Source organism: Corvus cornix, chromosome 4 (assembly GCF_000738735.6).
Source record: "Corvus cornix cornix isolate S_Up_H32 chromosome 4, ASM73873v5, whole genome shotgun sequence".
Classification (NCBI taxonomy): domain Eukaryota; kingdom Metazoa; phylum Chordata; class Aves; order Passeriformes; family Corvidae; genus Corvus; species Corvus cornix.
In genome coordinates, this window is record NC_046334.1 from 14,519,780 (window position 1) to 14,532,431 (window position 12,652).

Genomic DNA, 12,652 nt, shown 5'->3' on the forward strand with positions numbered 1-12,652 from the left:
CTTACGGAGATGAAATCATTGCCTCCTGTTCCCAAGGGCCCACTGGTTATCATTACACATAACATGCAGACAATACTGCTAGGAGCCAGTTTGCCTCATGGTAATATGTAGTTCATCACCAGCTTCTGTAGCATGCTAAAGAGGTCTTGCCACACAGCTTGGGACTATTCAGATGTAGACTCAGGGGTCTCAGCAGTTATTTCCCTGCTTTGCATCAGTTTTCATCTTCTTTATCCCTTTGTGCTGTGGTCCACCTCAGGCAGTCTCCTTCTAGGGGAATCTGAAAGGAGCAGCTGTTATAGGCACCATTTCCTCCAATTGTTGCCACTTGGTTCCTTTTGCTCTTTAGCCTCCCCCAACATGCACACACAGTATCATGCATATGAACTTGTTTCTCTTTCATCCATGTCTTCTAGCAGGGCAGAGAAGCATATGTTCAAAATAGTCATTATCTGATGCAGTAATTAAAGATTGAAATGATTAAGCTGCAGCCTATTCTATAAAAAAATGCAGTCGCTTTGTATCGAATGGGCTGGTTTTGTTAGAGAAGGGTTTTTATTTGCTAGGGACTTGGTGTTTAACATGATTTGATTTGGTGTATAATCTGTATAAATTAGTTTAATTTGATCTGATATATATGATTGATTTCAGTGGAGCTACTCAGATGTAAAAATATAAGTATGTGCAAGTTTAAAAGCCTGAGAACTAATTACATTCAATAGCAGTGGGATATGTTCATAGTATTTTTCATATCATCTGGTTTGTAATCGAGCCTAATGTTTTTTCCACAAAATATTAATAGTTCACATTATATAGATTTCATGTTAAACATTATTGATTTTGTCATGGAGAGTTCTCTATCTAGGCTAATTTTAAAGTAAAAGTTACTGTTTACTTTTTTTTTCCTCAGACTCATTATGCAAGCAGAGTATTAAGTGAAACATTTCTGTGTCATTAGAAATCTTGCATAAGCTTGATGTGGGGATTTATTGGGGTTTTTTCTTAGACCAGGCTTTCAAGAATGCTTCAAAGTGTAGGGTATCATGGATTTTTTCTCTTTCAACTAGATTTGCATCCCAAGTCATTAGGAAAATTCCAGTCCTCATTCTTCATCTAAGTGCTACGGTTTTTTCTAAGTTCCTTTATTTTGGATATTGAATCCTGCGTTTCAGATATGTTACATATTTAAATAAAAGAGGCAGTATTCATGAGTACTGAGACTCATGCGAAGCTAAATGTGGTAATTTATGACATAATGCTATCTGCATGAATTGTCAGAATTATGATACATAAGCCACAGGCATAAAATTAACAAGAAAATTTATGAACTTGCAAAGACATCTTCACATTCAAAATGACCCTATTGAAGCAATCAGAAGTATTAATGACCATAAACTTAATTTCTGAAAAAGTCTATGTCAAAACAACTGGAAATTTTGTCTCCTCCCATGCAGCTGGGGAGAATATGAGTGTATCTGGGGTGCAGATATTCTGTATTTGGTATGTACAGCATATTTTATCTGATTACATCTATTATATATAATTATAAGGATTATGCCCATATGGATGGATGGATGGATTTGGTGAATCAAGGAGGATCTTAGCAAGTAAAAGAACTCCAAAAGGTAGAATAAATGGTATCCTCTTTTCTCCCAAACATTGGGTAAGGTGGTTGAGAAGAATGAGCGTGTGGAGTTAGAAGGTCGAACTTCAAGTCAGTGGAGTCTGAGTAGACCACTGAGTTTAGGTTTAAGCTTTCATTATTGTTACCACAAAAAAACCCTCTCAAATGGAGACTCACAATACATATTCAAAGATAGTATTCAATGGAAATTATTTCAAACTTCCTTCTTTTAAATCATCCATATTGTCCTTTATTCAACTCTAAGTGATATTTAGCCATTAGTAATGAAGTGTAACATTTTCAGCTTAGCAAATGGCATCACATGCTTGGAAAAACATCATAGCATACCAGTTTAAGAAGAGGTCTCATCATTCCTAGAGGCTCCACTTCATTAAAGTGATTTTAAAACTGTATTCATATAGGAATGTAGTGGGGTTTATATCTGAAGAATAAAAACCCAAAACTTTGAGCCTTCTTAGAAGGTAGGCACTTCTGATTGATCTTGACACTGACAATAGATTATGTACAGAGAAGGGAGTGGCTCAATTCTGAAACTGATTAAATTTCTTGTTCCTGAAGGATCCAACTGCTGCTAGAAGAAGCAGTGAAGTGCTGGTGAAGATAATACAAACAAAATTATCTGAGAGAATTATTATTGGGAGTGAACTTTGTCCTGACAAAATATACTGACTCAAATGCTGAGGGAATTAAGAAATTAACTTTATTTGTGTTGAGAATACTAAAAAAGACCTGGAACTTCAGGAAAGAGATGAATGTCTGATCATTCAACTAATTTTTTTGTTGTTAATTTAGCACTTAATTCTTAACGTGGAAGACAGTTCTAACATTTTATTTGGAGATGAAAATTAACAGTCTCTTAGTGAAGGAAGGATTTCTTCTGTTGGTTTAATGTAGATAAGATTTTTCCTATCTTAACCAGTTTCTTGAAAACCTGGGAAAAAAAATGTTCTGATTATCCCTGAGACGCAGCAATGCTACTTTCCTTCAATACTTTTCCATGCACCACACAGATTTGCACCTTGGTGTTACGGTGTCCACTACACTTGCCTTGAAACATGGTGTCATTTTCCTTTTCAATCTGTGGTTCAAATTGCATTTTGCTTGGTTAGTGGCAGCACAAAAACTCCCTTCAGCAATGTGGATTTTTTGTCAAAATAAATGTGCCACAAGAACGTCCTCTGTAAGAAAACTCTCTCAAATGCAGTACTGCTGCAGAATTACGGTAGTCTAGCTTTACAAAAATTATAGACCATGAGAAACAAAAAATATTAAATACATAAAAAATCTATTACCTGGTGATAAGAAATTCATATCACATTTCCATGTTTTCCCACAGCAACAATGAAAATAAATGGCAAGTTGCTGATATTGACCTTACTCTTCAGGAGTCTCATCCCACAAGAACGGCTACCAAAACACCATGAATGGCTGGATTTCTATTTCATCCATTACAATTTTCAGTTTACTCATTCATACACCCCAAAAGAGTAGGACAACTGCAGTGAGTTGAAGGTTTGAGTGCACAATCCATTAGATAAAACTATAGCACCTTTCCAGAACTCTAGTTATCTGACCACTGGTGTTCTCAGGAACCTGAGTACAAGTTGGTGACAAAAAGTTTAAAACCTCAATTTTGAGGGCTATGCCTGGAGGACATTGATTCTTTGTTTCTAGTTCTGAAACAGCATGAAAGTTGCTAGGTTTAGATATAAGATTATGTAGCCTTACTTAAAATATATATATTAAGCATCCTGTATTTAGAAGTTGTGCTATTTAACATATCAAATGTGGTTTCCCAAACTTCAAAATCTATTTCTGGTAATATTTTGACCCTATTTAAAAATGATAAATTTTATTATTTTATTGTTATTAATTTTTTTTTTATTGCCTTACACACACATGCAGACACACACACAGGCCCACTTTCTGTATGAGTATGGAGAAGTACTGGAGGGGAGTGCAGGGCAGCCCTAGTAAAAGTATATTTACATCATAAGAGATATTCGAAGATCAAGACAATTCTTTGTATAACTCTGAATTATTTCTGTGAAATTGTTGCTAACTGTTAAGTTTGAAGTTAAAAGAAGGAAACTGCCCTTACTGGGGGTTTGCTCAGCTCTAATATCTTGAAAAAATGAGGACAAAGCCATAAAAATTCCTTAAACTGCTCTGCTAGGGAATAAAAATATCTTTACATCTGGTTTTCACAAGGCATGGAGGGCAGAGCACTTGGCAGTCATGGAGCCTCAGCTCAGGTCCCACCTTTTTGGTGTTGCTGCTGGGATGAAGCAGCCTTGTGTGTTCTCTGCTGGTGTAGCCAGTGCAGGTGGCTCTTCCTTGTGCTTTCCCAGGTTGGGAGAGAGATTATGGACACAGACAGGGTCTGCTTAGGGGAAAGAAGGTTACAATTAGTCCCCTTGCCCCAACTGAGAGTTCTAATCTCCAATAACTGTCTTCTGTCAGTAACAAGATGTGATTTAGGCATTTTCTCTGTACTCTATTGAAACTTTTTTTAGAGTAGCTAATAAAAAAATTCTCCTTTTCTTTCCCCCCCCCGCCCCTTTTTATTTTCCTTTTTTTTTTTTTTTAACCCCTGCCAATGCAAAGTTTCCCCTCATTTCATTCCCACACTGGATTTCTAGCTTAGGTGTGCTATACCTCAGGATCTAAAAGCTGTACATAATTGAGGGAAAGGGATAGCTACAGCATGTCTAAGTCCATAGCTTATCTTATCTGATAACAGTAACATACAAGATCCTAGGAACTGCCAGCCCATTAGTGTACATTCATTTGTGAAACTGCACATTCTATACCCAGGGCTGTAGCAAATGGCTGAAAAACTGCAAGAAATTTTTCTAATTCTGTTAGATAATCTCCTTACAGAAGTCAGACTCTTAATGTGTTGTGAGAAAGGAAACATTTGTACCCACACTGTACAAATTCAGGAATTTCCGTACTTAAATGCAAATGTATTCATAATCTGGGAGGTTTTGTTTTCCATTGTATAGTTAATTCTAATGAACAGATGATAAAAAGAAATTCTGTAAAGTAAGGCTTTTAAAATTAGATTGGTTTCTCAAATTGGTATAGTTCAAGCTACAGCAATTCACTTATTAAATATGTTTTTGAATTTCAATTCAGTTATTCTCAATGACTTCAGGGGGACAAGTCATATACTCAGGTGTAGGCAGATGCTTAACAACTTTGCTTGATCAGAACCATTGATGGCTAAATTGGAAAATAAGTCTTGATTCAGGCATTAGATCTTGAGGAATTTAAAATTTATCCTTTGATAGATAAATAACCTGAGAAGTTAAAACACTGATGCATGCCAGTGTAAAACCTAGAGCTTGGTGCCTCCTTGCTAAAAGCAATTTGTTTTGCTGTTTTGCTTTCAGCTTATGTATTATTTCAGAGCTGATCAAAAGAATTGGTAGCAAAGTGTGAAATAAATTGGACTTCTAAATAAATCGATTTCACATTCCTTGCTGCTTTAAATGATTTTAGTAATATTAATATTTAAAATATTTCTGTCTGAAATCTTTTTATGACTACATATACCAGTAAAGGTCCCCATTTCATTCAGCTGTTCTTCATAGTAGTATATTACACAATAAACATTGTGTAATATACTACTATCTTTTAGCACTGAAATGGATGCAGAAGATCTCAAGTGTCTATTTGCATCTAAATGACTCAAGTTTTATTCAGTCAATAAGAGTCTATTAATCCTTTTACTGCATTACATGGGTTAAAACTTGAAGAATATAAGGTTTTCAGCTGAAGGAGATCTCTTCCTTAACTTTTATCTTGGTTTGCAGAAAAGTAATGTTTTTTAACTAACATTAATTGGTTTTATACTTTCCTACTTTATCTCTGCAGTTTTTACCATTGTTATGCAAATTTTAACTGTTTGCTTGCTTGCTTGCTTGCTTTTAGCTAGGAAAACTTTGTGTAGTTAAAAATATCTGTTCAAGATATTAGTAAGCATGAAGCAGAATATTTATAGGTGATTTGTCTAAGAAGTAATGGGAATTTAAGCATGCACATATTTATATTATGGTATTATTGTCTTAGCAGCCAACAGTGATCTGACAGCCAGGTACATTCATGCAGACACAACAATCTGATAAAAGCAGTCCAAACATCTGGATCACAGTGCTGCTATACAAGAACATTTCTTAACAATTCACATTATTGCACTTACCCCAATTTCCAGTCCTGTCCACCCTTTTCTCCTATTTCTTCCCCCGGCTCTGCATTTGTCTTTTATGTACTTGCAGAATCTCATTTTTCCTTTACAAGTCACCTCCATCTGCTTATATGTCAGAGTGGCCCTTGTGCCACACATCACATAGAGGAATTCTCAAGATGAAGGGCTGTATTCACATCACTACTTCTGTCTCAGCACTGTTTCATGCTTGTCACTGCTCAGCACTGAGCGCCACACTGCCTTGTTTTGTCAATAACCATTTATTTGTTGCTGGAATAGTAGCAACCATTACATCTGACCTCCCTGTTTCATCAATTATGAATAGATTATTGGATGTGAACATCTGCAAAAGCTTGCTGTTGAACTTACCTCCTGGCTGGGATTAGATAAAGTATTAAACTGTTGTTTATTGTCAGGCCAAAACTCTACTGGGAAGCCAGGGAATTCCAGGACTAGCAGATTCCCATCAGCAAGCACCAAAAATTGTTTAGTATTGCCACTGTTTCCCATAAGATCGTAGCCATTTATTATTTACACTTATTACTAGTTGTTATAACATACTTGATAAAAGCTCTTGGCAGGCACAGTGTTTCCAGCTATTGTCACATCTGTCAGGATGGAAAGGATACATAAACTGTTTTTTCCTCTTATATTGCTGTTAAAGGGTAACAGATGAAGCTTCTTCACTCCAGACTGTTAAGCCATGCTTTATTTTGAAGAAATATGTCAACAATGACTGGCTTGGAAAACATTACATTCCTGTCCTAAATATAGATTGCAATAACCTTTACTTCTGCAGTGGAAATCTCAAATTGTACTCTAATAGCAAATGAAAATACTTGGATTTGATGTTTGCATTGTTTTTTGCTCTGAAGGACCTGGATGACTTTTAAAAAATTTTTCAAATATGAATAAATAATAAAACCATTTATGAGGTATAGGAAATAAGGAAATTGTTACTTCGTTCCTGCAAAGTTGTTGTGTAAAGAATCAGAATTAATATAATTATTAGTGGCACAGAAGGCCAGAATTAACGACAGTAATGAAGAAATAAAAGTTAACATTTATTCAATCATCTGTATATTTCATCTCTTTTAAACTTTCTGTGCAGCAAAACGAAGCATACAGGGTGAACTCCTGACCTTCTGGAAGCCAACAGAAGTTTGAAATTACTCTGGGGAAAGGAACTTTTTCAATTAGCTACTTGTCTTTACATATCACCCATTCAGAATCAAAGCAAAATGTACATGCCCTGAGTATTATACAAAGCAGACAAGACTTGATGCAGGCAAAAAGCCTTAGGCCTGATCTTGATAGACTGCTAAGGAATGAGTGAAATGTTTGTCTTCCCTCCTTTAATCCTTCAAGCAAATGCAGACACAAGTAACCTGAAGCGTCTATTGCTGAGTGTTTGTAGAGCGTAAGGGTAAATGCTGCACTTGATAGCCCAGTAGATCAGGGGAGGAGGAGTGTGGATTGGATTCGTTGCCCACAAGGGAGAGTGGGAGCCAAGCAACACCTCAGTGATAGCCATGTCCTAGCTCTGGAAAGTCTTCAACAAGGGTGTTCCACTTTGACATTTGACTTGGACAGACTTCTGGGTGGATTCTTCTACTTCCCTCGCCTGTCCCTGATCCCCTTGCTCTAAGATGTGTGTTTATGCTGTGCATTATCCAAATAAAGTCCCTGGAATAGGAGTTCTGGAACAGACCAGTTTGGCCAATTCCAGACAAATTCTTTCTGTCTCTGTAGGAAGATTGACAGCATTTGTGGATTTCTGGTTATTTATCCAAAACTAGCCCAGTGTAAGTGGATGTGGCTAAGGGCAAGGAGTAACATTCACAGGATTGAGTTGGTGAATTTGAATTGTGAGTAAAAAGGGAGAAGTAACAGTTCAGGCAAATCAGGGAGTGCTGCCTCTTTCCTGGGCATGGCACCCAGTTTCTGTATCCCTGAACTGTGAGCCTGCAGGTGGAATGCTGTGCAGCTTCTACCCTGGATGCTCACTGTGCCTGAGCACATTCAGCATTTAACAAGGTGTGGCCTGCCATTCAGTTGATACTAGTGCATAATATTCCTGGGATCAATGAGCTCTGCTCATTGTGATCAATACACTACATGGACAATACAATCTTCTTTTTGCTGTCCAACCTCTCTCATGCTAGGTTTTGGCAAAAATAAGAATACATCTGGGTTTGTATTATGAAACTTTTCTTTGATCTTACTCAGGATGGCCACAGGTATGTAACCACTCAAATTATGGTAATAAAGGCTGCACTTTTTTGTAATTTTTAAATATGCATTTCTGGGGCAGCTATTGGGCAGAGTTCATTGAACTGCAAAGTGCCGATGCATACCATACTGATGTCTCTTATTTTCACTGGCCTATATCAAAGTGATCCTTTAGCAACCATCAGAACTATGTGTTTTCTTCTGAAAGTATTTAAGGGTTACTAAGTGGTATGAAGCCAGTAGTCTCACTTGATTGTGTTCTGTCTACCAACACCTATTGTTGGTTTCAGAAAAATACTGTCAGATGCTGCGAGCCAGGCTGGGCCTTAGCCTGCCACTGCAGTGCCTGTCAGGAATCATTAGCTACTGATCTCTTTGACTAATGGTCCAGTTGATTGTTTGATTCATGTTCAAGATCTGTAAATGAAGCAGAAGCATCTTTCCTGCTCACCAGCTGTGAAATGGCTAAACACAGCTAGATTTGCAGAAATCAAAATAAATGTATTTCCTATAAAGTTTGGCAACAATATCAAATCTAAAGCTGAGAACAGAACTATGTTTTTGTGGTTTTTAAAGTGACAGTATTATAAATCAACATTATCTCATCATGTGCTTGTCAGAGAAATGTATTTTACCAAAACAGTGAAATGCTGGTAGTAACATTAATCTTGTGTTGAGTTGGATAGATGTTCTTTATTCAACATAAATTCGTACTTTCAATATTTGCTCTTTTGTCCATTATCCCCAGATGTATCAGTGTTCAGCAGAGCCTCTGTGCTTTTGTCTGAGTCCTGTGTATGCTAAGGGGGTGTGTGTGCATGTTTTTATGCACATATAAAAAAATTACAGGTGTGACAACAATAAAAAATAAAGAGTGGGGTTTTGGATAGAGGGGGTTCTTGGGGGAGGAGCTCCTGTATCTGTTTTATATTAATGGAATAACCCCTGGAGGTTCAGCCTGGCGTAATGCTGAGATAACTGAGAAGTAAATCTGGGCCTGAGATCTCACTAATATTTTTCTTGGAAAATGAGGTAAATATGAAATTCACCTCCAGCTAGAGAATTAGTGTGAGAGCCATACCACAAATAGGCTTTAGTTTGTGGATTTAAGCAGAGCTTAATACTTTATTTTTACACTGTAATTGTAGACACCACAGACTTACAAAGACACAGAGAGAGAGCTGATTTTGTGAATGGATGCTCCCACAGGATCTATCCTGTGGTCTGTTACATGGAAGATAAAGTTGAAGTCCACCTTAAACTTCTACCTTCCCACATTCTGCACGAAGGAGGAAAATTTATTTAAACCCATTGTTCATTTCTGTATTAGACTTTGACTTTCATGTTATTTGGTTTTTTTAAACCAGTGTTTCCACAGACCCAGAGAAGTAAAAAGTTTGAGACAGTCGGTGTGCTCAGTCACATTGATCCAAAAACTAATCTGTGACCAGAATCAGTGTGGTTTTTATAATTGCTGTGTTGTTAAACTTAGGTTACATTTTTTATATAGATTATTAATATAAAAATATTATATATTTTTATATAGTACATTAATCTACTCTGTTCAACCTCATATACAACAATCTTTTCCCACTAGTTGCTAGTAGTATCAAACTGTCTTTGGAACAGTACAGAAATTTTATAATGGAGTCTAGTATGATCAAGACAAATCTATTGCAACAGCTTCCTTCCTCAGAATTCTTTGTACAAAGTTAATTCTGAAATAAAAAACAAACAAAACAAAATGTAAAGGAAAAGAAAAAGACTTTTTGCCCCTTCAGTAAGTCTAAATCTCTGGAAATTTTGTCTAACCTTTGAGAAGGAAATTTAGCTAAATTTCTATAATACCCGAACTCTCTGGTTTTAGTGTACATTACCAATATAAATTCTTACATATTCCCATTCAATATGTCTTTACACACTGTTGTATGTTTTTATTAACATTTCCTGAACATGAAGAAAATTACTAAGATGACATTTTCAAACACAATATTTGCTATAAAATACTGCAGCAGAAGAATCTTACCTTAATAAGATGGTTTTTCTTTTGTTGTCTGAATTTTTGCCATCCACTAAAACTGCACATTTGTGTAGGAGTTTTCAGCATTAATTATTAATTATTTCACCTCTTCCTTGGATGTCATTTTCCCCTGCACAGAATGGCCAAAATAGATATATATAAAATACCCATTTCTGGCTATGCTTCTGTCTAAAGGTAAACTTTCATTGGGAGCCTATAAATTTCATTAGATCCAAATGATATGTGTTGCCAATATTTATCCACTTCTCAGAGAGCTGGTAGATGACTGGCACAGCCCTCCCCACTCAATACTCTCTGCCACATATATGTCTTTTCCTATGTGGTATCCACAGGAAGCCAGTTAGATGGACTGGTTGTTCCTATCCCATAAAAATAAACAGGAATATTTGCACACCTATTTGTTGGTTTTAGGCTTTTTACAGATTCTGGCAGATATCACTGTGTTGATTTGACTTGATTTTCCAGCATGCAAACTTTGTAATATTTTTGTTTTAAATAAATATAAAAAATGTGCTGTAATTGCAAGAGACTGGGTGAAATCCTATAATTCTTTTGTGTTTAACCATCATTTTAGCCTGCCCTATCTGTTTCTCTTCTTCTATCCTGAAATGGTCCTGAAATGTTTCTATCTTGAATGTTGAAGGTCAGGCATACACCATGGGAGAAGAGACCTTTCTTCACTTCTTTCACATAAATGGGTACTGGGAAGTTGTGGCATCCAGGGGCACTACACAGCTCCTTTCCATCAAGCTCTTGTGTCCCTTTCTGTGTCCCTATGTATTACCTGAAGCTGGAGGAGTCATTTGAAATGCAGACATAAAGAGTACATTTTCTATGCTAATTTATCATGATTTCCTCCCTTTCATGTAGATGATTTAATTAATGTTATTTCCTCATTATTTAGAATGAAATATCTGATTTGTGTAGAGTAGTAGTAACCTGGGACCAAAATGAGCACTTTTCATCAATATGAATGAGTGGCTTTATTCATTTACTTCCTTCTTTCTTGCAGCTGTTGCAGTGATGCAGTGAACCAACTTTTTACTTCAGTTATGCTGTGTATGATTGTTCCTTGGACTTACCTCTATTTTTTAGGCTTTGTGATATCTTTAATAGAAAAATAAAATGTATAGTAGCCAAAGCCTTAGGTTCCTAAGTAACCTTTCTGTGCTAGACAGTAATGACTACAGGCCCTATGTCCAAGTTTAATATTGTAGAGGCCAGTGTAAAGTAGGAGTGATTTCAGTCCAGCACATAATATTTTTGACACCTCCTGACACTCTAAAAGCAGGTTTTCTAATATGGACACAATGATTACAACAAATGCTGTAGGTCTCCTGAGTTAAATGCAATACTAAGAATTACTTCTTGGACACCTGTCTGTGTTCCTGCTACCATCCTGGATTATTAGAAGGATGTACTGCAGGCATTGACAACATCGAGTATGTATTCACTTTAGGGAGAGTTCTGAACTGATGTGACAACTTCCTAACTGAGGTGCCTTTGTACTCTTTCTGTCACACCTAATGCATTGATAAATCAATTGGCAATGACCTGCAAGGATAGGATGCAACATTAGAACAGAGCTGATAAGAAAGTACTTGAAGGATGATGAATAGGGCAGTGCACATTAATAAATGCCATTTTTTGTGCATACAGAGTTTATGTAGCTAAAAATTACCATCCATGTCCGGGGTTACTGCTGCATGTAGTAAAACTCTTTCAAGAACCAGGACATCTGAGTGGTGGAAACAGCAATACAAATGGTGACACCCACAGCATTAGCACACACAGGTTGTCTTCTTCTGAACCATGCACTTTGCCAGGGACAGGGGATGCACTCTTAATAGAAAATGTCCAATCTTTTACCTCAGTATAAATAGGCATCCTGGGGCATGCAGGATACTGTCATATGTCCCTGGGCATCTCCCATCCCCCTTCAGAGCTGGTAAATGACATTCACTACTGCTTTCTTGGAAATGTGCAAAAAGGATTTCCATAGAGGGTCTTTGGAGATTTCCTGTTTTCTCATGTGTGTAATAGATTGGGTCAAGCAACAAAGAGGAGGGATGAAAGAATAAGATTTAATTTTATATGCACTCTCCTGTCATCGCCATTGAAAAAAAAAATGGATGAAAAGAGAAATTCTGCAATACAGGTGATGTCAGTGTTAAATTAAATTAAGATCATATGTTTTTATGCAGCAGCTGTAAGCCTTTAGTTATGGGAGGGTTCGTAATAGTAGAGTAGATTCCAAGCTAATGTTAACAAACTGCTTGTGTATGAATAATCAGAAAAATACCAGCATTATCTACAGGACTTTAAGACAACATAGATTAAATGTATAACCTGTAATTTATTCAATTTTGGGGCATCTGGGTTGTACTAAGATAAATTGTGACAGGTTAAAGAAAGAAAGATAATATTGAGTTGTACTTCAGCATATCATTCTAAAACACTATGAATGCAAAGGATACCATCTAAAGTTATTGATTATCAGAAACTCATAAAAGCACAGGCT

At 36.5% G+C, this 12,652-nt stretch overlaps 1 protein-coding gene across 1 annotated transcript in view; it reads left to right on the top strand.

Moving 5' to 3' along the window:
- The window catches only part of TTC29 (tetratricopeptide repeat domain 29), a 117,604-nt gene that overhangs the window by 50,783 nt on the left and 54,169 nt on the right, over positions 1-12,652 (top strand). The gene's annotated exons all lie outside the window — the stretch shown is intronic.